Source organism: Dipodomys spectabilis, unplaced genomic scaffold (assembly GCF_019054845.1).
Source record: "Dipodomys spectabilis isolate Male_0828 unplaced genomic scaffold, ASM1905484v1 ptg000424l, whole genome shotgun sequence".
NCBI lineage: Eukaryota > Metazoa > Chordata > Mammalia > Rodentia > Heteromyidae > Dipodomys > Dipodomys spectabilis.
This window is the reverse complement of record NW_024871101.1, coordinates 741,338-765,399: the sequence shown is the minus strand read 5'-3', so window position 1 is coordinate 765,399 and position 24,062 is coordinate 741,338. Positions and strand designations below refer to the sequence as shown.

Sequence of the window (24,062 nt, the reverse complement as noted above, 5' to 3'; positions counted from 1 at the left end):
GAAAATATCTAGGAGAGCAAAAAATGTTAAGACAGAGACTGCATATCTTGTCAACGCTCATCTTGTACGACAGCGATGAAGAAATAGAGTGAGTCCCTAGGACACAGCATAAATTGTAACTATACCTCAGCCAGAAAGTATGGCATTTGAACCAGTCCTACCCTTTCTTTCCGCATAAGTGAACTGGAGCTAATAGGTATTTTCTTGTTACAAGAAATTAGAAGAATCAAGTCAGATCACATTCATTCATTGTCTTTGGAAACTTCAAAAGTATCATGTAAAAGACATTATCATTCAAATTATCTGTTATTGGAGCCCTCCCCCCTTCACTTGAGAGGCTGGGAAGGTGGCTCAGTGGTAGAGTGCTAGCCTTGAGCTGAAGAACTGGGGACAGCGCCCTGGCCCAGAGTTCAGGCAAAACCCTGGGGCGGGGGGGGGGGGGGGGAAGGACACCTTCACTTAGTTTTTGTTTGATTTTTTGTACATTTTTTATTGTAAAAATGCTATACAGAGGGGTTACAGTTACATGAGCAAGGTAATGAGTACATTTCCTATTGAGCATTGTTGCCTCCTCCTTTGTTTTCCCCCATCATTCAATCCAAAGCATGAGACTTTTCTATTTCTACTCTAGTGTAATGGATGTCAGATATTGTTGAGTAAATAAAGAAATCTCAAACCAAATACATGGCAGTTTATTTTATTTTTTGGTCAGTCATGGGGCTTGAACTCTGGGTTTGGGCGATGTGCCTCAGCTCTTCAGCTCAAGGCAAGCACTCTACCGCTTGAGCCACAGCGCCACTTCCATTTTTCTATCGGTTTATTGGAGATATGACTCTCATGGACTTTCTTGCCCGGGCTGGCTTTGAACTGTGATCCTCATATCTCAGCCTCTTGAGTAGCTAAGATTCAAGGCATGAGCCACCAGCCCCGGCTACATGGCAGTTTATTATAACACGGTTTATATGGCTAAGAGCAAGAACAAGAGGCAAAGGAATAATTCAGCATTTGACATTAGATGACAAATGGCCAGAACAGATATGTTTCCTTCAGCTTAGCAACGAACTGTTGTACTTGGTTGCTAGGACACACATTCTTTTGACCTGAATGTTTTAAGCATTCAATTCACCCATGTAATTTAACTAAACATGTATGACCAACTGTTCTTTCAATCCTTCTTAGTTTTTTCCCCCAGAACAAAATAATCTGAAATAAGGATATTCATTGGTATGGACGAAAGTATTTAATATAAAGTAAAAATATATCTTCTTTGTGCTTTGGCATTCTTTCATGAAGAGCCAAAACTGTAAAAAATTTCAAGTATGTCTTTCTGACCAATTCCCAGTTGTTGGGTAACATCTCCCACCAAACTGCCCCTATCCCCTGTCATCCAGAACTCTCTACTGCTTCACAGTACAGAAAGACAATTCTTTTTTTTTTACAGTGTATATGAGTGGGAGATGCAATATTGGCAGGTTGAGGCAAGATCAAAATGTCTATGGAATTTGTTGGTGGGGGCAGAATAAAAGACTTAAGAAAGATCCTTTCAAGAATCTTGAAGAAGGGAGTTCCGGGAAGATGGCGGAGGAGAAGCTGGAATCTGAACAAGCTCTCGCATAGAAAGCAGTTTTAGAGTTCCAGTGAACAGTCCTAAGCCAGAGAATCACACCAAGTGAGCTATCACAAGACAGAGAGTTAGACAAGAGAGGGGAAGCCAAGACAAGGAGACACATCTGAGCGGCTGCCAGCAGCCGCCACGGCGGCAGGGTCGCAGCGGTGACCGCAGCCGCGGCCATACCTGAGCGCTCACACAGAGAGTCTGGGACGAAGGAGCCAGACGCAGCGGGCGAGAGGATTCTACTCAACACCAGCAAGAACTGACAAGGAGCGGACATCTTCATCCTGCAGTTTGCAGACCAGAGACGACCCAGGATCCAAGGCTCGGCGTGAGTAGAAGCCCGACGTCCTCACTCCTTCTCAGGGAGCAGAGGAGGGAAGGCCACCCCTCCCCAACCAGCACCGGTGATCTCCATCTTGGATACCGACAAAGCTCGGAGGAGCTGCTAGCTCCAACTCAGGCCTTGGAATAAAACGAGTCATTTAACAGGTCACAAGAACTTAACGGCGAAGTGACCTGCCAGACTCAGCTCCATCCAGGGAAAAGTCACCCAGCTCAGGCACCAGCCATTGGAGTGGCTTTCCTCACTGGGTAACCAGAGCCAGAGGCTGCCCCTCCCTCTAGCAGCCTCCACAATCAATTGAAAAACAGAAACCCTGAGAATGGCTCCAGGGTGGGCTCTGTGAATTTTTCACAAAATAGCCCCAGGGAAAAGCTACTGTTTGTTGAAAGGCCTCAACTCTACCAGAACCTAGCCTCAACACCCCTCTTTTGTGATTCTTAAAGCAGATCACCCTCCCATTAAACTAACCTGGGAGGGGGATCTCAAAATCTTGGGTAAAGCAGAGCATTTTTCTGCCTGTTCAAACAAACTGACTTAAGAAACCAATCAAGCCACAGGACCTCAAGCTGACCAGAGACTCCAACAAGAGGCTGGTTACAGACAAAAGGGAGATACAGGATTCTTCCCACCCCTCCCAAAAAAATCAAAAAAAAAAATCAAAGAACTTTTTTTTCTTCTTTTCTTTTTTCTTTTTTTTTTTTTTTGGTACCTTATATATATAAAAAAAAATTTTTTTCCTTTTCTAAAACTTTTATTAATCTTTAATTTTTGCCTTTTTTGAAAAATAATTGTGTTCCAGTAACTTTTTTTTCCCCTCTTATAATTTTTATTTTAGGAATACGTAAATGTACGTTTTCCTTTCTTTTCTTGTCTTCTCTCTCTTTTTCTTTCTTTCTTAATTATCTTTTTGTTCTTTGTCTAGCTCTACTGAACTTCTGATCTTTTTTTTTCTCCCTTTCTTATCCTTTTCACCTTTTCCTTTCTTTTGTTCTTCTGTATGTGACTTAACTCTTGTCCTGCACATCCTCAGATAAACCCATAGTTAACTAGTAGACCCTATCCCCCATTGTGTACACACTTAATCCACAAATTTATTACTCAATCCAAAACCTCTGAGACTTAAATTCCTTACTAGCAGTACTACCTCTTTATACCTATATAATATTTTAAGCATTTTTTAAGTTTTTCACATCTCCTCTATCTCCCTCCTGTTTTCTCATTATATTCACATTCCTCTCTAAATAGATGGTCTTTCAATCTCCATTACTATATTAATTTTTACGTTTCTAATTTTTTTTTCTGGTCTCTTTTCATTTCCCTTTCCCTTTCTTCTTTTTCTCTCCCTCTCTACTTGCATCCTACCCAACCTATTTCCTGCATTGAGATTAGGACATAGTTAACTCTCCCTGTGCCTCCCCACACCAATCTATTCCTAATTTTTACCCACATCTCTACCTAACCCTAAAAATTTCTGGTTTTCCAAATTCTTCTCTGCGGTTCGAAGCCCATTAACATATAGTTGTTTGATGTTGAATAGATGTATCTGTTGAACTAGATTGCATCTGTAGACTATTGACTGTATAAATGCAAACGTTGGTTGATGGTTGCCTTAAGATAGTGTTCTAGCACAAAACTGGTGCTATTTTCATCTCAAATGGGCAGAATAAGCCGAAAAAACACAAGAAAAATGGCAAATCCGGGTATCTCAATTCCCAATCTTGATAATCAGGGTTCTGATCAGATAATGAACAATCCAGAGGAGAGTTCCCAAATAGCTCTACAAACACTGGTGGCAAACATGATAAATGAGAAGTTTGACAACTTACAAAGGACTCTGTATGAGCGTGATAGGGAGAGAGAGGAGGCATCCCAAAAGTTTATACAGGAATATCATAAGCGTGAGGAAGCTACTCAAAAACTGATACAGGATTTGCGTGAACGACTTGAGAATACTCAAAGAGAAAGGGAGGAATGGCGTGAGCAGGCTGAGAACACTCAAAGAGAACTGCAGGAATCCCACGAACGGGAGGAAAGAGAACTGCAGGAATCCCACAAACGGGAGGAAGCTAATCAAAGAGTAATTCAGGAATTGAGAGACCAGGTAGAGAACACACAAAGATCACTAAAGGCATTCATGGAATCCATTAACAAAGAGCTGAAGGAAGTCAGGGAGACCACAAAGGGAATGCTGAATGGAACCCAACAGAAGGAATGGGAGTCCAAAGAAACCATAACCAATCAATTAAGTGATTTGAGAACAAACACTGAACACCAAATTAAGGAAGTAAAGAAATTCATACAAGACCTAAAACAGAGCTTCAACAAAGAACTTGAAGCCATCAAAGCTGACCAATTAGAAGGAAAAGAGATAAAAAACAAAGTAGAGAGTCTTGACAGCAGGTTAGACCATGCAGAAGATCGAATCTCAGGGATTGAAGACAGCCTAGATATTATAGAGAAAGAACATACAACCATCCAAGACAAGTCCAAGAAGTATGATAGATCTATCCAACACCTGGAAGACACCATCAGAAGGCCTAATCTAAGGATAATGGGTGTAGAGGAGCACCTAGAAACAGAAGTTAATGGTCTAGGAAATTTGTTTAACAGGATCCTAGCAGAGAACTTCCCAAACATACAAAAAGATAGGCCTATTCAGATACAAGAAGCTTTTAGAACCCCAAATAGACCAGACCAGAATAGGACATCCCACCGTCACATTATCATCCACACAGGATCAACTCAGACCAAGGAAAAGATCCTTAAAGCTGTCAAGGAGAAAAGGGTAATCACCTATAAAGGGAAACCAATTAGAATCACCTCAGATTTCTCAGCAGAGACAATCAAAGCAAGAAGAGCCTGGAATGATGTATGCCATGCCCTAAAAACAAACAACTATCAACCAAGAATACTGTACCCAGCTAAACTCTCCTTCATAACTGAAGGCCAAATAAAAACCTTCCATAGCAAAGAAAAATTGAAACAATACATCTCCACCAAACCAGCCCTACAAAAGATTCTTAAAGATGTCCTACACATAGAAAACCAACAAGACCGCAACAAAGGCCAAGAAACTGCACCCAAACTGAGAATCCAAGAACCATAGGAAGAACCCAGTTTTCGCAGCCCCCAAGAAGGTGGATAACATGGCAGGAACTCCCAAATACCTCTCAGTCCTATCTCTTAACGTTAACGGACTGAACTCTCCAATTAAGCGACACAGACTGTCTAGTTGGATTAAAAAACAAGACCCTTCTATCTGCTGCCTGCAGGAGTCACATCTTGCCCGTAAAAACAAACACATTTTCAATGTTAAAGGCTGGAACAAAATCTACCAAGCAAACGGCCCCCATAAACAGGCGGGAGTTGCAATCCTAATATCAGACAAAATAGACTTCAAATTAAAATTCGTGAGAAGAGATAAAGAAGGTCGCTACATACTAATTATAGGATCTCTCCTTCAGGAGGATATTACAATTCTAAATATCTATTCGCCAAACAATGAAGCACCCAAATTTATCAAAGAAACATTACTTTCCCTCAAATCCCATATAGATGCAAAGACATTAATTGTTGGGGATTTTAACACACCACTCTCCCCACTAGATAGATCAACTCGGCAAAAACTCAACAGAGAAACCGCAGATCTAAACAGCTGCATAGATCACCTAGACTTAACAGACATCTACCGAACATTTCACCCAGCAGCATCAGAATACACGTTTTTCTCAGCAGCACATGGAACGTTTTCTAAAATAGACCACATTTTAGGCCACAAAGCAAACTTGTCTAAATTCAGAAACATTGAAGTTATACCTTGCATTCTCTCTGACCACAAGGGAATAAAATTAGAACACCAAAAGCCACCAAAGAAAGTCCGGTATCACATGGAGGCTGAACAACACACTGCTGAATCAAGAGTGGGTCATGGAAGAGATTAGAAAGGAAATTCAAATGTTCATGCTATTCAACAAAAATGAACACACAAATTACCAGCTCCTCTGGGACACAGCAAAGGCAGTACTCAGAGGCAAGTTTATAGCTCTGAGCTCCTACATCAACAAATTGGAGAGATCTGAAACTAGCAATTTAATGACACATCTAAACCTCCTTGAAAAAGAGCAGCAAGATAAACCTCAATCCAGTAGATGGAAAGAAATAATCAAAATTAAATCAGAATTAAATGAATTAGAATCCAAAAAAACTATAGAAAGAATCAACAAAACCAAGAGTTGGTTCTTCGAAAAACTTAACAAAATTGACAGACCCTTAGCAAATCTTATCAGAAAAAGAAGAGAACACACCCAAATTAATAAACAGAGATGAGAATGGAAACATCACCACGGAGACAACCAAGATTCAGAATATTATAAGGGAATACTTCTCAAAACTTTATGCTAATAAGTTTGAGAACTTGACAGAAATGGACCTCTTCCTAGCAAATATTGACATGCCAAAACTAAACCAAGATGAGTTAAACCATCTTAACAGGCCCATATCAAACATTGAAATAGAAACAGCAATAAGAGACCTCCCAGCTAAGAAAAGTCCAGGACCAGATGGTTTTACAGCGGAATTTTACAAGGCCTTCAAAGCAGAGCTCACACCAATACTCCTCCAACTCTTCAATGAAATTGAAAGAAAAAGCTCACTACCGAACACATTCTATGAAGCCATCATAACCCTCATCCCAAAACCAGGCAGGGACTCATCAAAGAAAGAGAACTATAGACCCATTTCTTTGATGAACATTGATGCAAAACTTCTCAACAAAATTTTGGCCAATCGACTTCAACAATTCATCCAAAAAATCATACACCACAATCAAACAGGATTCATTTCAGGGATGCAAAGCTGGTTCAATATACGCAAATCAATTAATATTATTCATCACATCAACAGGAGCAAGAATAAGAACCACATGGTTATCTCAATAGATGCAGAAAAAGCATTCGACAAGATCCAACACCCCTTCATGATGAAGGTTTTGGAAAAATTAGGAATCCATGGAACATTCCTCAATACAATAAAGGCTGTATATGACAAACCTACAGCCAGCATTATACTCAATGGTGAAAAACTAAAGCCATTTCCTCTTAACTCAGGAACAAGACAAGGATGCCCACTCTCTCCACTTCTCTTCAATCTAGTATTACAATGCCTAGCTACAGCAATAAGACAAGATGCAGACATAAAGGGGATCCAAATAGGGAAAGAAGAAATAAAACTCTTCCTCTTTGCAGATGACATGATCTTGTATTTAAAGAATCCCATAGACTCCACTCCCAAATTACTCAAGCTGATTCAAAACTTTGGCAAAGTAGCAGGTTATAAAATTAACCCCCAAAAATCAATGGCTTTTCTGTATGCCAACAATGAGAAAAGTGTGGCTGAAATTAGGAAAGCAACTCCATTTGTAATAGCCCCACAAAAAATAAAATACCTAGGAATTAACTTAACTAAAGAAGCGAAGGACCTCTATGATGAAAACTTTAAAATCTTGAAAAAGGAAATCAACACAGAACTTAAAAAATGGCAAAACCTCCCATGCTCCTGGATTGGAAAGATTAACATCGTGAAAATGGCAATACTTCCCAAGGCTATCTACAAATTCAACGCAATACCTATCCAAATTCCAACCTCATTCTTCAAAGAAATAGAAGAGGCAATCCAAAAATTCATATGGAACAATAAAAGACCCCGAATAGCAAAAAACGCTCCTGAATGGAAAGAACACTGCTGGAGGAATATCAATACCAAACTTCAAACTCTACTATAAAGCCATAGTAATCAAAACAGCTTGGTATTGGCATAAGAACAGACCTCAGGACCAATGGAATAGAATTGAAAACCCAGAAATGAACCTACAGACCTATAGCCATCTAATCTTCGATAAGGGAGCTAAAACAATAGAATGGACGAAAGACAACCTCTTCAGTAAATGGTGCTGGCAAAATTGGTTAACTACACGTAGAAAACTTAAGCTAGATCCTTATATATTCTGCACCAGAATCAACTCCAAATGGATCAAAGACCTTGAAGTCAAAGCAGACACTCTGAAAACATTACAGGATGGAATAGGAGAAAACCTAGGTCTTCTTGGCTCAGGCCGAAATTTTCTGAATAGAGACCCGGAAACACAACAAATCAAAGAAAGGTTGGACAAATGGGATTGCATAAAGTTGCAGGGCTTCTGCAGGGCAAATGACATAGCTAGCATGATCAATAGAAAGCCCACGGATTGGGAGAAGATCTTTACTAGCCATACAACGGACAAGGGTCTCATATCTAAAATATACTTGGAACTCAAAAAATTAAACCCCCCAACAACAAATCCTCAAAGAAACAACTGCCCAATAAATAAGTGGGCGAAAGACTTAAAGAGAAACTTCTCTGAAGAAGAAAGAAGGATGGCCAATAGACACATGAAGAAATGTTCAACATCCCTAGCCATAAAAGAAATGCAAATCAAAACAACATTGAGATATCACCTCACTCCAGTTAGAATGGCAAAAATCAAGAACTCTAACAACAACAGATGCTGGAGGGGATGTGGACAGAAAGGAACCTTACTTCATTGTTGGTGGGAATGTAAACTTGTTCAACCACTTTGGAAAGCAGTATGGAGGTTCCTCAAAAGACTTCACATAGAGCTCCCCTATGACCCAGCAATCCCACTTTTGGGCATTTACCCTAATGTTTACAAACAAGACCACACTAAAGCTACCAGCACAATTATGTTTATTGCAGCATTATTTACCATAGTTAAGATATGGAACCAACCCAGATGCCCCTCAGTAGATGAATGGATCAAGAAAATGTGGTATATATACACAATGGAATTCTATGCCTCCATCAGAAAGAATGACATTGCCCCATTTGTTAGGAAATGGAAAAACTTGGAAAAAATTATATGAAGTGAAGTAAGCCAGGCCCAAAGAAACGTAGGTCCCATGGTTTCCCTTATTTGTAATATCTAGTATATGTATGAGTCAAGCGGAAAAGGTCAGATAATGTGATGTCAGGAAAATGAACCCTTAGATGTGTATTTTAATGTTTTTTTCTTTCATGCATGTGTTTCTAACACATTTATAAGATTATCTCTTTGTTGCTTTGTATGTCCCTCCCCCACAGTATAACCTCTGCTTTCACTATATTTGATGTCAGTATAACTTGTGGAGGAGATGGGGAAAAACCTGTTGTTTAAGGATACAGGTGGACCTGTTGCAACAATGAGAAGTACAACTTGTCATGTCCAAAACGAGCTTTACAACGTTGGTGCGGGGGGGGGGGGGCGGTGGGGGGAGGGAAGGAGAAGGATTGGGATTGGGGGGGAGGGGGGAGGCTGGGAAGGGATGTGAAGGGTAAACAAAGGAGGAGGCTGCAATGCTTGGTAAGAAATGTACGCATTATCCTGCCCATGTAACTGTAACTCCTCTGTACAGTATGTTCACAAATAAAATTAAATTAAATTTAAAAAAAAAAAGAAAATTATACAAAAAAAAAAAAAGAATCTTGAAGAAGAAATTGGTTAAAGAATTCTAATGTGAACTGAGAAATTTTTACAGTAACTTTACCTCAATTTTGTTTCATTTGAAATAGAAAAATAGAATGTAGTCAATTTTATAATAGCAACAAACACTGAGTATTGCAGACACAGAAATCTCATTTTATATATGCATGAAAGTAGTACAATAAACTTACCAAAATTGTTGTAAATGAGAATATTAAAAAAGGAGGTAGGGAGGGTGGGAGGGGGGAGATGGGAAAAGATAGGAGGGGAAACAAAGGAGAAGGCAACAATGTTTGATAATAAATGTACTCATTACCTTGCCCATGTAATTGTAACCCCCTGTACGGTATTTTCACAATAAAAATAAAAGGAGGTAGGTATCGGCACACCCATGGCTCATACCTATAATCCTAGCTACTCAGAAGGCTGAGATCTGAAATTCACGGTTCAAAGCCAACTAAAGCAGCAAAGTCCATAAGACTCTTATCTCCAATTAAGCATCAAAAAGTTGGAAGTAGAGATGTGGCCCAAATGGTAGAACACTAGCCTTGAGCAAAAAGCTTAGGAACAGTGCCCAAGCCCTGAGTTTAAGCCCCAAGGCTGGCACAAAAAAAAACATGACTAAGAAAGAGCAATACAGATAAAGTGATCCTGACCAAAGTACATTAGATCCATGTTATAAATGTCACAATGAAATCATTTTGTACAATTAATTTGTTCCAATAAAATTTTAAAGAGAAATATTGTGTCAAAGTTAAAATACCTTTGTCACATATTTAATTACATGAGCAGATGTACAGAGCCAAACACTTTTTGTGAATAAAACCATTTCTTTATAGAAAATAATAAGGCCATCATTCCACTACCACAGCAAGCATTTGTGGAATCTGTTTTCTATTTCTGCCTGGCTCTCTGTCTGTCAAATTAGGAGTGGATTCTGTCATATATTCACTTATTCATACTGCCCAGTTCCCAAATTGGAAGAAGCAAACCTTTGCGCCAAGCAAAGGTTCTCATCAACTACTGGCTAAAGTTTCTTCACAAAAGGAAAGTATAGGCCATTTGCTCTGAACAAGTCATTTCTAGAAACCTAAACACAAGTGGCACCCACCTTACAGAAAGGCATGATGGTAGGGGTTGTGTAAGCATGAAGAGCTCTTAGAACTGGCAGCTCTTTGCAGCCAATAGGGTGCATCAGAGAATAAGAAGTACAAGCTTAAACAGGAAGACAGGAAAAAGTACATTTCCAAACATTGAAGCATTTAATTATATTGATTTCCCAATGCATATCATTAAAGGAAAGATTATTGAATGATTTAGAGTTACAATATAGCTTAGCAATACAAACATTTTGAAGATGATCTTGGGGAAGTGACTTTTGAACAAGATTGTGGCCAAGAGCATTCAGGGATTCTAGGGAAAAGTAAGCTGTAAGATGAGAGACCTAGCATCTAAACATTAACTTTACAGACACTGACATAAAAACAAACAAATCTGATCACTTTTCTCCTAAACATCAACATAGTTATCATTTATATTGCTGAGTTTCACATCATAGCACCATTCAATATATTAATTCTAGTAACAATATTTACGGTTAATTCCATTACTGTAAATAAAACTGACTATAATTAATACTGGTGTTATTTATTCAATCCAGTTGAAAGAATATCAATTTAATCCCAAACATATAATGCACTAAATCAAATGAATTCATTTATAAGTGGTAGCAACTCAGTCTTTGACCAAGTATAGGGCTTGAATTGAGGACCTAGAGCTCTTACAGCACTCTTGCTTATGACTGGTGCTCTACTACTTGCACAATGCCTTCAGCCTAGATTTTTGCCTGTTAATTGGACATAAGAGTCCCTTGGATTTCTCTGCCTAGGCTGACTTCAAAACATGAGTTCTCAGATCTCAACCTCTTAAGTAGCTAGGATAATAGATATGAGCCACTGGCACCCAGTGGTAGTTTTCTTTTGACAATGGGGTGGAACTGGGAAGATGATGTTGGAACATGTGAGTCCTGCAAGGGAAACTGAATTTTGTAATATTGAGATAAGCTCCAACAAAAATTCTCTCCTCCATAAAAGTACCAAGAACACTGGTAATAGTCTCAACATTAACTTTTTTAGAATTCTGGAAATTCACTAAAGCAACGTAATAAACAATACATGAATCTTGGTACAAACAGCAAGATTTGTGGCATTTAAGTTTCTGTTCACACTTCCTTCTTCCCAGCTTTGCAGAAAGTTTGAAAAACAACAACATTGTAATCATGGTAGACATGAAAGATATCATTCCAACAAGCCTATGAAGAGAGTAAAATACACTTTAAGGGTCTCAAAAACAGCTTGTTCTGTAATCAAAACTACTCAGGAGGTTGAGATCTGATGATCACAGTTCAAAAACAGCAAGGGTAGAATGGGCATGAGACTCTTTTGTGTGTGTGTCTTTTTTATTAATAACTATTTTATTGTGAAAAATACTGTACAGAGGGGTTACAATCACATGAATAAGGTAATGAGTACACTTCTTATTAAGCATTGTTGCTTCCTCCTTCATTTTTTCCCTACCATCCCTTCCCTCCCACCTCTACAACTACATTCCTCCCTTCCCCCCCCAAATTGTAAAGTTCATTTTTCAACACAGCATCTTGTACATCTCATTGAGGCAATGGGTCCACGTGTATTTCTACTTAAACAATTTGTTTTCTCCACTCTGCTCCCCAAATTATACCAACATCAAATACAGTGAAAACAGGGGTTATACCGTGGGGGAGGGACATACAAAGCAACAAAGAAAATCACGTGGTACCTTATAAATATGTTAGAAACAATAGCAAGAAAGAAAAAAACACTTCTGTCCTTATCTTGGGGTTCATTTTGCCTAACATCATCTTATTTGACTTTTTCTGCTTGTCTCAAATATATACTAGTTATTGCAAATAAGGGAAACCATGGGACCTATGTTTCTTTGGGCCTGGCTTACTTCACTTAATATAATTTTTTCCAAGTCTTTCCACTTCCTAACAAATAGAGCAATGTCATTCTTTCTGATGGAGGTATAGAATTCCATTGTGCATATATACCACATGTTCTTGATCCATTCATCTACTGAGGGGCATCTGGGTTGGTTCCATATCTTAGCTATGGTAAATAATGCTGCAATAAACATAGTTGTGCTGGTAGCTTTAGTATGGTCTTGTTTGGGATCATTTGGGTAAATGCCCAAAAGTGGGATTTCTGGGTCATAGGGGAGCTCTATGTGGAGTCTTTTGAGGAACCTGCATACTACTTTCCAAAGTGGTTGAACAAGTTTACATTCCCACCAACAATGCAGTAAGGTTCCCTTCTGTCCATATCCCCTCCAGCATCTGTTGTTATTAGAGTTCTTCATTATAGCCAATCTAACTGGGGAGAGGTGTATCTCAATGTTGTTTTGATTTGCATTTCTTTTGTGGCTAGCGAGGTTGAGTATTTCTTCATGTGTCTATTGGCCATTCTTATTTCCTCTTCAGAGAAGTTTCTCTTTAAGTCTTTAGCCCACTTATTAATAGGGTGATTTCTTTGAGGACTTGTTTTGGGGGGACTTAATCTTTTGAGTTCAAAGCATATTTTAGATATGAGGCTCTTATCTGTTGTATGGCTAGTGAAAATCTTTTCCTAATCTGTGGGCTTTCTATTGATCTTGCCAGCTATGTCCATTGCCATGCAGAAGCTCTGCAACTTCATGCAATCCTATTTGTCCAACCTTCTTTGATTTGTTGTGTTTCTGGGTCTCTAGTATGAAATTTTCAGCCTGTGCCAAGGAGATCTAGGGTTTCTCCAATTCCTTCCTGTAATGTTTTCGGGGTGTCTACTTTGACTCTGAGGAAATCAAAACAGAACTTAGAAAGTCAAAAAACCTCCCATGCTCCTGGATTGGAAGGATCAACATCGTGAAAATGGCAATACTTCCCAAGGCTATCTACAAATTCAATGCGATACCTATCAATATTCCAACCTCATTCTTCAATGATCTAGAGCAAGCAATCCAAAAATTCATATGGAATAATAAGGCCCCGAATAGCAAAAACAATCCTTAGCAGGAACAACAGTTATTGGAGGACTATCAATACCAAATTTCAAACTTTACTACAAATTCATAGTAATCAAAACAGCTTGGTACTGGCACATAAACAAGCCCAGAGATCGAAGGGATAGACTTGAAGACCCAGAAATGAACCTACAGACCTATGGCCACATAGTCTTTGATAAGGGAGCTAAACACAGGATGGAAGAAAGACAGACTCTTCAACACATGGTGTTGACAGAATTGGCTATACACATGTAGAAAATTGATGTTAGATCCTTATATATCACCCTGCACCAGAATCAAATCCAAATGGATCAAAGACCTCACTGTAAGATCAGATACCCTTAAAATATTACAGGAAGGGATAGGGGAAACACTAGGGCTCCTTGTACAGATCAAAACTTTCTAAATAAAGATCCAGAAACACAACAAATCAAATAAAGTCTGGATAAATGGGAGTGCATTAAACTGCACATCTTCTGTATGGCAAAAGACATAGCTGGCAAGATAAATAGAAAGTCATCAGAATGGGAGATCTTTACTAGCTATACAACAGTCAAAGGCCTCATATTTAAAAATATACTTAGAACTCAAAAAATTAAACCTCCCAAAAGCAAATCTTCAAAGAAACAACCCATTAACAAGTGGGCTTAAGACTTAAAGAAACCTTTCTCTGATGAAGAAATAAGAATGGCCAATAGACACTGAAGAAATGTTCAATATCTCTGACCATAAAAGAAATGAAAATCAAAACAACACTGAGATTCTACCTCACCCCAACTAGAATGGCCATTACCAAGAAAACTAAAAATAACAGATGCTGACAGGGATATGGTCAAAAGGGAACACTATTACACTGTTGGTAGGAATGTAAACGTATTCAACCATTCTGGAAAGCAGTATGGAGGTCCCTCAAAATACTAAACATAGAGCTTCCCTATGAACTAGCAATTCCACTCCTGGGCATATATCCAATAGATCACAAACAATACACACTAAATCTACAGCACAGCCATGTTCATAACTAGGTTTGTATTATGTAACTGAAAAATAAAAGGAATATTTAGTATAGATATTTTGAAAGATTTAGGAGCCAGAGTGATTTCAAAATATCTATAAAAATCAGAGCCATTAATTTAGTAAAAGTAAGCAAACTATAAAAATTTATCAATTTCTATAGAATTATATTGTAAATCATTCAAGAATGTTTTCATGGACTTTAATAAGGACATAAATGGTATTTTTCAGATATGCAGCTAATATAAAGTTATTGAACATAATGGAAAAGACAAAAATCTGGGTTCAAGAAGATTTCACTAGACCAAAGAGGTAGATAGAATTTAAAGAGATAGGATTAAATAAAAAAATTAAAAAGTAGAATCCTGAGTTGTAAAAGTTAGCCCCAGCTTTACTTATATACTCCCAAATTTGCCATAGTGGTTGGAACATAAGAAGGTTTCAATTTCTATTTACTCAAGAAATAAATTGTTAAGAGCATATGGGCAACAACATGTCTTTACATGTCTTAATTGCACTTTGAAGCTGGGTAGAGATGGCTTATGCTTATAATCCTACTACTCAGAAGGGTGAGATCTGAGAATCACAGTTCAAAGCCAGCTTGGGCAGATAAGTCCTTGAGACTCTTATATCCAAGTATGTACCAAAAAAATCCAGAAGTGAAGCTGTGGCTCAAGTGGTAGAGCACTAGCCTTAAGGGGGCAAAAAAGCTCAGGGACAACGCCCAGGCCCTGAATTCAAGCCCAGGACCAGCACGTGTGTGGGCGCACACACGCGCACACACACACACACACACACACACACACACACACACACAGAGATACACACACAAATACCACTTTGAACAATGATGTTTCAGGAATGTAGCTCACTATAATTGAATATAAATTTATGCTGTTATATGACTGGCAAAAATAAAACAGAGATTGAGAAGATAAATTTATGAAAGGATGTGCCCAAACCAAAGAGGATGTCACTCTACTTGGTAAGAAAAGATGACATGTGGAATATAGCACTCAAGTATGTGCCCACATTCTAGTGGGGATTTAGATATACTAGGATATAGTTACAGTCATATAATCAGAAAGCAGTGAATGGATCAGAAAAAAATACACATGAATAGTTGATGAAACTGGCCATGCTTAGTCTAGAGAGGAGGAATTTCAAAATGAAACATGCTTTTAAATGCCTTAAAGAACTTTCACTGGGAGATTTCCGGGAAGATGGTTAGAACAGCTATAATGAAGAACTCTAATAACAACAGATGCTGGAGGGGATATGGACAGAAGGGAACCCTACTGCATTGTTGGTGGGAGTGTAAACTTGTTCAACCACTTTGGAAAGTAGTATGCAGGTTCCTCAAAAGACTCCACATAGAGCTCCCCTATGACCCAGAAATCCCACTTTTGGGCATTTACCCAAATGATCCCAAACAAGACCATGCTAAAGCTACCAGCACAACTATGTTTACCATAGCTAAGATATGGAACCAACCCAGATGCCCCTCAGTAGATGAATGGATCAAGAACATGTGGTATATATACACAATGGAATTCTATACCTCCATCAGAAAGAATGACATTACCCCATTTGTTAGGAAATGGAATGACTTGGAAAAAAGGCCCAAAGAAACGTAGGCCCCATGGTTTCCCTTATTTGCAACAACTAGTATATGTCTGAGACAAACAGAACTAGTATATGTCTGAGACAAACAGAAACTGTCAAACAAATTGATGTTAGGCAAAATGAACCCCAAGATAAGGATTCAAATTTTTTTCTTTCTTGCGATTGTTTCCAACATATTTATAAGATGATTTCTTTGTTGCTTTGTATGTACCTCCCCCAGGGTATAAGCCCTGCTTTCACTGTATTTGATGTTGATATAATTTGTGGAGGGGAAGGGAAAAAACAAACGGTTTAAATAGGGTTACAGGTGGACCCATTATAACAATTAGATGTACAAGACATTATGTCGAAAAACAAACTTTACAACTTTGGCGGGGTGGGGAGTTGGGGAGTGGGGGGTGGTGGTAGGGAGGTGTGGGGGGTCGAGAGGGGAAGGGATGGTATGGAGAAACAAGGGAGGAGGCAACAATACTTGATAAGAAATATAGTCACTATCTTGCCCATAGAATTGTAACCCCTCTGTATGGTATTTTCACAATAAAAAAAAAGAACTTTCACTGAGGAAAAGGAGCAAGGTTTGTTGTGTGTCATCTTACACCTTTGGTGAGAATTATAAAAGAAACAGACTATGAATCCACAAAAGATAGATCTTTTTAGCCAGGCGCTGGCAGATCAAACCTATAGTGCTAGATAGCCAAGAGGCTGAGATCTAAGGATCAAGGTTTGAAGCCAGTCTGGGAAGCAAAGTCCTTAAGACTCTTATCTCAAATTAATTATCCAGAAAAAGCTGGAAGTGGTGCTGTGGCTCAATGGTAAAGCCCTAGCCTTATACAAAAAAATAATTTAAAAAGCTCAAGGAGGGCTGGGAAGTTGGCTCAGTGGTAGAGCGCTTGCCTTGCATGCTCGAGGCCCTGGGTTCGATTCCTCAGCACCACATAAGCAAAAAGAAAAAAGCCGGAAGTGGCACTGTGGCTCAAGTGGTAGAGCGCTAGCCTTGAGCTGAAGAGCTGAGGGACAGCGCCCAGGCTCAGAATTCAGGCCCCATATTTACCCAAATGACCACAAACAAGGCCACACTAAAGCTACCAGCACAACTATGTTTATTGCAGCATTATTTACCATAGCTAAGCTATGGAACCAACCCAGATGCCCCTCAGTAGATGAATGGATCAAGAAGATGTGGTATATATACACAATGGAATTCTATGCCTCCATCAGAAAGAATGACATTGCCCCATTTGTTAGGAAATGGAAAGGCTTGGAAAAAATTATATTAAGTGAAGTAAGCCAGGCCCAAAGAAACATAGGCCCCATGGTTTCCCTTATTTGCAATATCTAGTATAGGTATGAGTCAAGCGGAAAAAGTCAGAGAATGTGATGTTAGGAAAACGAACCCTCAAATATGTATTTTAATGTTTTTGTTTCATTCATGCATGTGTTTCTAACGCATTTATAATATTATTTCTTTGTTGCTTTGTATGTCCCTCCCCCACAGTGTAACCCCCGCTTTCACTATATTTGATGTCAGTATAACATGTGGAGGAGACGGGGACAAACAAGTCGTTTAAGGATTCAGGTGGACCTGTTGCAACAATGAGAAGTACAAAATGTCATGTCCAAACCAGCTTTACAATGTCGGTGGGGGGGAGGGAGGGGGGGTATGATTGGGTGGGGGGGAGGGGGGAGGGTGGGAAGGGAGGTGAAGGGTAAACAAAGGAGGAGGCTGCAATGCTTGGTAAGAAATGTATGCATTTTCCTGCCCATGTAATTGTAACCCCTCTGTACAGTATGTTTTCAAATAAAATAAAATAAAATAAATAAATAAATAAATAAATAAATAAAAAGAATTCAGGCCCCATGACTGGACCTCAAAAAAAAAAAAAAAAGCTCAAGGACAATACCCAAACCATTAGCCATTAGTTACATCCCTGGAGTCATCTCTCTCTCTCTCTCTCTCTCTCTCTCTCTCTCTCTCTCTCGCCCTTGCTTTCTCTCATACACACACACACACACACACACACACACACACACACACAATAGATATGCCTATCTACTAATTAGCACTGTCTGTAAAAATGATACAAAATGCTAAAGTCTTTGTTTTGGGAAGAGATCAATTAGTATCTAGATGATCATTTGTATAGGGCTTTACACAGGGAGTTTATAGACCATTTACTATAGAGTAGGTTTGGGTGACATAAGCTCCATTTCATCTGTCTGTTTTCTTTGCAAGTCACAAAATCTTAAATTCAGCTATGTTAATGTGTCTTTCCATACCTTTAAGATGTTCTTCCTTATTCTAACTTCCTTCCACTGGAAAGATTTTCTTTTGGGGTAGTCTTCATCACTGATTGAAAATGTTTCAGTTCCTCAGGTCAGTAAACAAAAGAAGGGCTTGGTGAACAAAACCTACAATAAATATCATCAGTTGAAGAGGAACAGGAAAAGCTGTTTTCAAATCATCTGATTGTTCAATTGATACACTTTGGGTGTGGGGGGTTGATCCCAGGGTTTTGTGCGTGCTAGACAAGTGCTCTATCACAGAGTTACACCTCATCCCTTGATACACTTTCATTTAGATCATCTACCAGAATTGTGGATCTAACAGAAAATGTCTATTAATGACTACCCTAAATCTTATTTGAATGCAACTTATACTGTTTAATGTCTTCTTGTAAAAAAGTTGCTTAGTGGCAAGATCTTAGCATTTAGTTTGAAAAAAGAGAGCTGCCCATTGTGATTGCAACTGGTATCATCAGCGAGGGACACAAATTAGTTAGGTGCTCTATAAATATGGCATAAATAAATGCCTTTGTTGTTCTACCATTTGAGGGCCTAAGTTGTAATCTAAATTAAGAAAATTATTTGTGATGGTCCATCTATTCTTCCCTGAAGAAGAAGAAGAAACCTAAATGCCTTCATAGTAAACAAGCTAGAGACTGAAAGACATCCTTTATAAGTGTGTTTAAACATCACAAGAGAATTCCAAGGAAGGATAGTGTCTAGTCTATTGGTTCAGTAGCTAATTATACAAATCCAAGCTTAAAGTAGCATTTTTTCTGAAGTTTTCAAATCTTAGCGCATAGGATATAGATGCAAACAAAATTATGAGAGTGAGAATTCAATGAGAAAGAGATTGCATAATGGTTTGGGCTGGTTAAGGAGTCAGAAACCATACTACCTTAAGTGGGATTTTTAATAGAAGATTCTTCTGTCTCTGTCTCTCTCTCCCTCTTTCCTCCCTCCTTCTCATCATTTTCTTTAAACAATTGTATAAAGGGAGTTCAATTTAATGTGTCCATTAATGTGTATAATGCATTTCCCCATTCACCAATCTATCCATTGAACATTGAGTATTGTGACTATATTAACCCTGAGAAAAAGCATTAGAGAAGGCCTTTTTATTAACATGGGGTCTTATGTTACCAAGGCTAACCTTAAATTCCTGGGTTTAAGTCATGTCCCCTCCTCAACCTCCTAAGGATCAGGGATCACATGTATATGCAACTGTGTTGAGCTCTACAACAAATCTTAACAGATAGGCGACCTCTTTGTAGAGATGGAAGGAATGACATAATAAATTTTAAAATGTAAATAAAGACACAAAATCAGGAAGACTTAGGTAGAATCAACTAAATAGCAAGTGGATCAATTTGTATAAAAGGGAGGACTAGAGATGAAAGTGATGAATACGCAGAGAAAGGGGCACTTTTTAGAGCACAGCAGCTCTGAAGCAAGAGTAGGCTAAGGAATCAGAACGTTATTCTGTAGGTAACTGGAAGGCATGGAAGAATTTTGAATCACATAATATTATGAGCAGAAGTATTTTTAGGAAGATTAGTCTAGATGAACCTCATCCAGTTCCAACCACTCTGTTGAAGAAAGTAGTATTAGCAGTAATAGAAAACCCATTATTGAACTTTTTACTCCGATTATTTTTAGGTCAGTGATTCCCAGCAGAGACTAAACGGACCAAGGTGCAGGTTTCTCTTCTCTTGGTAGTAACTTTGAGAGAAGGTAAGGTGATTCATGAGAATTATATTGCAAACATGAATTGCTTGGGCAATGACCTTTCCTCCTCCATGTCACTAAAATAATACTACAACATGTTATTTAGACTGTGAAGGTTTACCTAAGGGTGATTTACTTACGAGTCATACAGAGTAATAGAAAAATAAGGACATTTCTATGGGAATATGTTAGACCCTCATAGGCAAAACTGTTCTTTGAGGACCAGTAACATCAGTATAACTTGAGAACTTGTTTGAAGTGAATAATCTTGATATAGACCATTTGTAGGGGATAGGAAGGGAACTGGGGTTTGAACTCAGGGCCTAGGCACTGTCTCTGAGATTTTTGGTTCAAGGCTAGCACTTTCACTTGAGCCACAGATTACTCTGTGGATAATTCCCTAAGAGAACAATGACCCAATCCCGGTAAATGGGATTGAATAAAGGCAGAAGGAAGTGAAAAAAAGAATCTTGAGCTGTGTACCCCAGGCTACTTAATCATAATTCAAATTTTTAAAGGAACCCTACATTATTCCTTTGGACCTTAAACTTCAGAGATGTACTTAATTTTAAATCCTGGCACTGAGTCACTTCACTTTTGAAGGGATTACTGTTCAGGTGAATAATAAATAATAAGGGTTGGAGGCATGGGTCACTTGATACAGTGCTAGCCAATGATCAAGAGCAGATGCAAGTACCTGTTAATAGGATGGCAAATCATTTAAGATTCTGACTTCATTGTCTGTGTGGTTGAAATAAAGTACAAGCTACCAAATGAGCTGTTCCTAGGATTGACAATTATGGTTTATGTGAAATGTGTACATGTTTTACATAGGAACCAGAAGCTTAGTATTTTCTAGTTCAATTTCAACCACAACTTTGTAGACTATCACATATAACTCCTGAGAATAATAATTAATACATATACACGTGCTTTTTTCTGGAACATTTGAGAGCATATTTAAGGATATCACAGTTTACTTCTAAATACTTTAGCCTCTATTTCTTTCTTTTTTCTTTCTTTTTTTTTTTGTTGGTCATGGGGCTTGAACTCTGGGCCTGAGCACTGTTCTTCAGCTCTTCAGCTCAAGGCGAGTGCTCTACCACTTGAGCTACAGCTACAGCGCCACTTCCTAGCCTCTATTTCTTACAACCAAATTTTCCTATATAATAACAAAACAATTATTACTCAGAGAACATAAGAGATGCCACAGCAATTTTCATTAATTGTCTACACTATTACTTTTTTTGTGGTCCTGTGGTTTGAAATCAGGTCCTCTTACTTGTTTGGCTGGTGTTCTACCACTTGAACCACACCTCCAGTCCAGCTTTTGTTGTATTATGGTTTTTTTAAGATGGAGTCTCAAAAACTTTTCTATCAGGCTTGGCCTTGAACTGAAAGATTTCAGTCACCTGAATGGAGAAGATTACAGATGTGAGCTACCAACACCTGAGCATATTATCTTTTCTAGTTGTTTTGATTTGGTGTTGCTTTTTTAATTTCAGGAGCAAAGATTTTACATTATATTTAGCTATCACATCCCTTTACTCTCAATTGTTTTGAATCCTTTTGTAGCCTTGTTTTGGATGGCTTCCACTTAAGATTCTATACTAATTTTTGTGTAACATTTCTTTTCTTTCTTCCTTTCTTTCTTTCTTTCTTTATTATTTTTTTTTTTTTGCTAGTCCTGGGGCTTGAACTCAGGACCTGGGCATTGTCCATGAACTTCTTTTGCTCAAGGCTATCACTCTACCACTTGAGCCACTGCACACCACTTCTGGCTTTTTCTGTTTATGTGATACTAAGGAATCAAACCCAGGGCTTCATGAATGGGGGGCAAGCACTCTACCACTAAGCCACATTCCCAGACCCATGTGTAACATTTCTTAATATTCATCTAGTTGCTTTCTCATAAGTAGAGTTAAATTATGCATTTTAAACAAAAATTCCATGTGGATGATCCTGTGTCCTTTAGAATCACCTAGATATGGTGCTGGTGCAAAGCAGGAGACAGAGTCAGGAAGATCACACATTTGAGGCCAGCCTGGGTTACACAGTGAGAAGGATTTATTATGTCAAAATAATTTTTCTATCCCTATGTTATTCTTCATTTTTATAAAAGTGTACTATACTTTTTAAAATACTTTTCTGCATCTATGGAGATGACTGTGTGGATTTTTGCTTCATTTTGTTAGTAGGATGTATCACACTTAGTGACTTTCATATGTTGAACTATCCTTAAATCCCAGGAATAAATTTTTCTTGTTCATAGAGTATAATACTCTTAGTATTCTGTTGAATTCTACTTAGTAATATTTTGGTGAGGATTTCTGCATCAATAGAGAGAGAAATATACATCTCTTGTTTTCTTTTCTTGTAGTGTCTTGTTTCCTGTTCATACCAGGGTAATGCTGGCCTCACAATACAAGTTTTTGGAAGTCTTTCGACCTTTTCTACTTTTTGGAAGAACTTGAGAATTGGCATTAATTATTCTTTAAATGTTTGACCAAATTCACTCATGAACCCTTGTGGTTCTATGGTTTACTTTGTTGGGAACTTTTTGCTACTACAGTTCTATTTATAAATCTTTTCATTTCTTCATGATCCAGTTTGGAGAAGTTGAGCATTTCTTGAATTTTACCTAAGATTTCTTCTAGGTTATCCAACTTAATTGCATACAATTATTCCTATTATTCTCATATAATTCTTTTTGTTTATTTTTGTACTAGTACTGGGGTTTGAACACAAAGTTTGGCACTCTTGCCCAAAGGTTGGTGTTCTAACAACTGAGCTACAGCTCCAATTCCAGCTTTTGCTAGTTAATTGGAGAAACCAGTCTCTAGGACTTTTCTGTTGGAGCTGGCTTCACACCAAGGTCATCAGATCTCAGCCTCCTGAGTAGCTAGTATTATAAGCATGAGCCATCAGCACCCATCTACAATGCTTTTTATTTTTATAGAGTCAATAATATCTCTTCTTTGTGATTTTCAGTTATTTCAGTTTTCTCTTGTGTCTCCATCAGTCTACCTAAAGATCTGTTAATTTTGTTGGTCTTAATGTATTTCCTCTATTATTTTTCTTGATTCTATTTTGCTTATCTTTCTTATCTTTAGCATTTCCTTCCTTCAGATAGCTCTGGGTTTGCTTTGTTCTTATTCTCATTCGATAAGGCATAAAAATGCATTCTTGATGTGTGGTCATTGTCTCTCAATGTAAACATTTACAAATAAATTTCCCTTTTAGCACTGCTTTCACCATCTCTCATTAGTTTTGGCAAATTGTGGTTTCATTTTCATTGGTCTTAAGATATTTTCTATTTACTCAGTTAACTTCCACAAAGACCCATCTCTTTGTCAGTACACAGGCAGTTTAGAAAGTTGAAAATTTGATCCACTCTGCTCTCCCAAATGAGTGGAAGAGAGCCAAGGACTGGGCTGCTAATTTTCTGTACCAGGATAGAGACCATGAGTGGATCAAAGTGAGCTAAAATTCCACAGAATTTCCTATTGTTTTGAACAATTGTGTTTGCTGTTTAATCAGAATTTGCTTGGTTGCTATGTATCCGTGGGTGATTTCCAGAGCTCATAAAGAGCTCTTTGGGTTACTTTCTAGTTGTTAATTTAGTTTCTGTGGCAGAATTGTAACCTGGAGTTTCCTAGTCTCCCATCTTGCAGCTGTCAGTCTTAGGAATTTCTTAAAGTAGTAGGTCACAAGTTCAAGGTTGTAAATGACTATCATGGCCACATTTTTCCCCTTGTCATCTGAGTTAGTCTAAGTAATAGGTGAAAGGAAAAGTGTCCAAAAGACCACGCAAACAAATGTCAGGTATAGGAAAGAAAAGATTTATTGTCAGCAGAACT

General features: G+C 38.3%; 1 protein-coding gene across 6 annotated transcripts in view; it reads right to left on the bottom strand.

Annotated features, from left to right (window-relative positions):
• LOC122097690 (lysophosphatidic acid receptor 6-like) overlaps positions 1 to 24,062 on the bottom strand; it is a 90,487-nt gene that overhangs the window by 35,064 nt on the left and 31,361 nt on the right. For 4 of the 6 annotated variants that reach the window (XM_042668299.1, XM_042668298.1, XM_042668301.1 and 1 more), the window contains one exon: positions 18,469 to 18,600. The exons of the other annotated variants lie outside the window; for them this stretch is intronic. The gene's annotated coding sequence lies outside the window, so the exon portion shown is untranslated. The remainder of the gene's footprint in view (positions 1 to 18,468; positions 18,601 to 24,062) is intronic. 6 annotated transcript variants of the gene reach the window in all.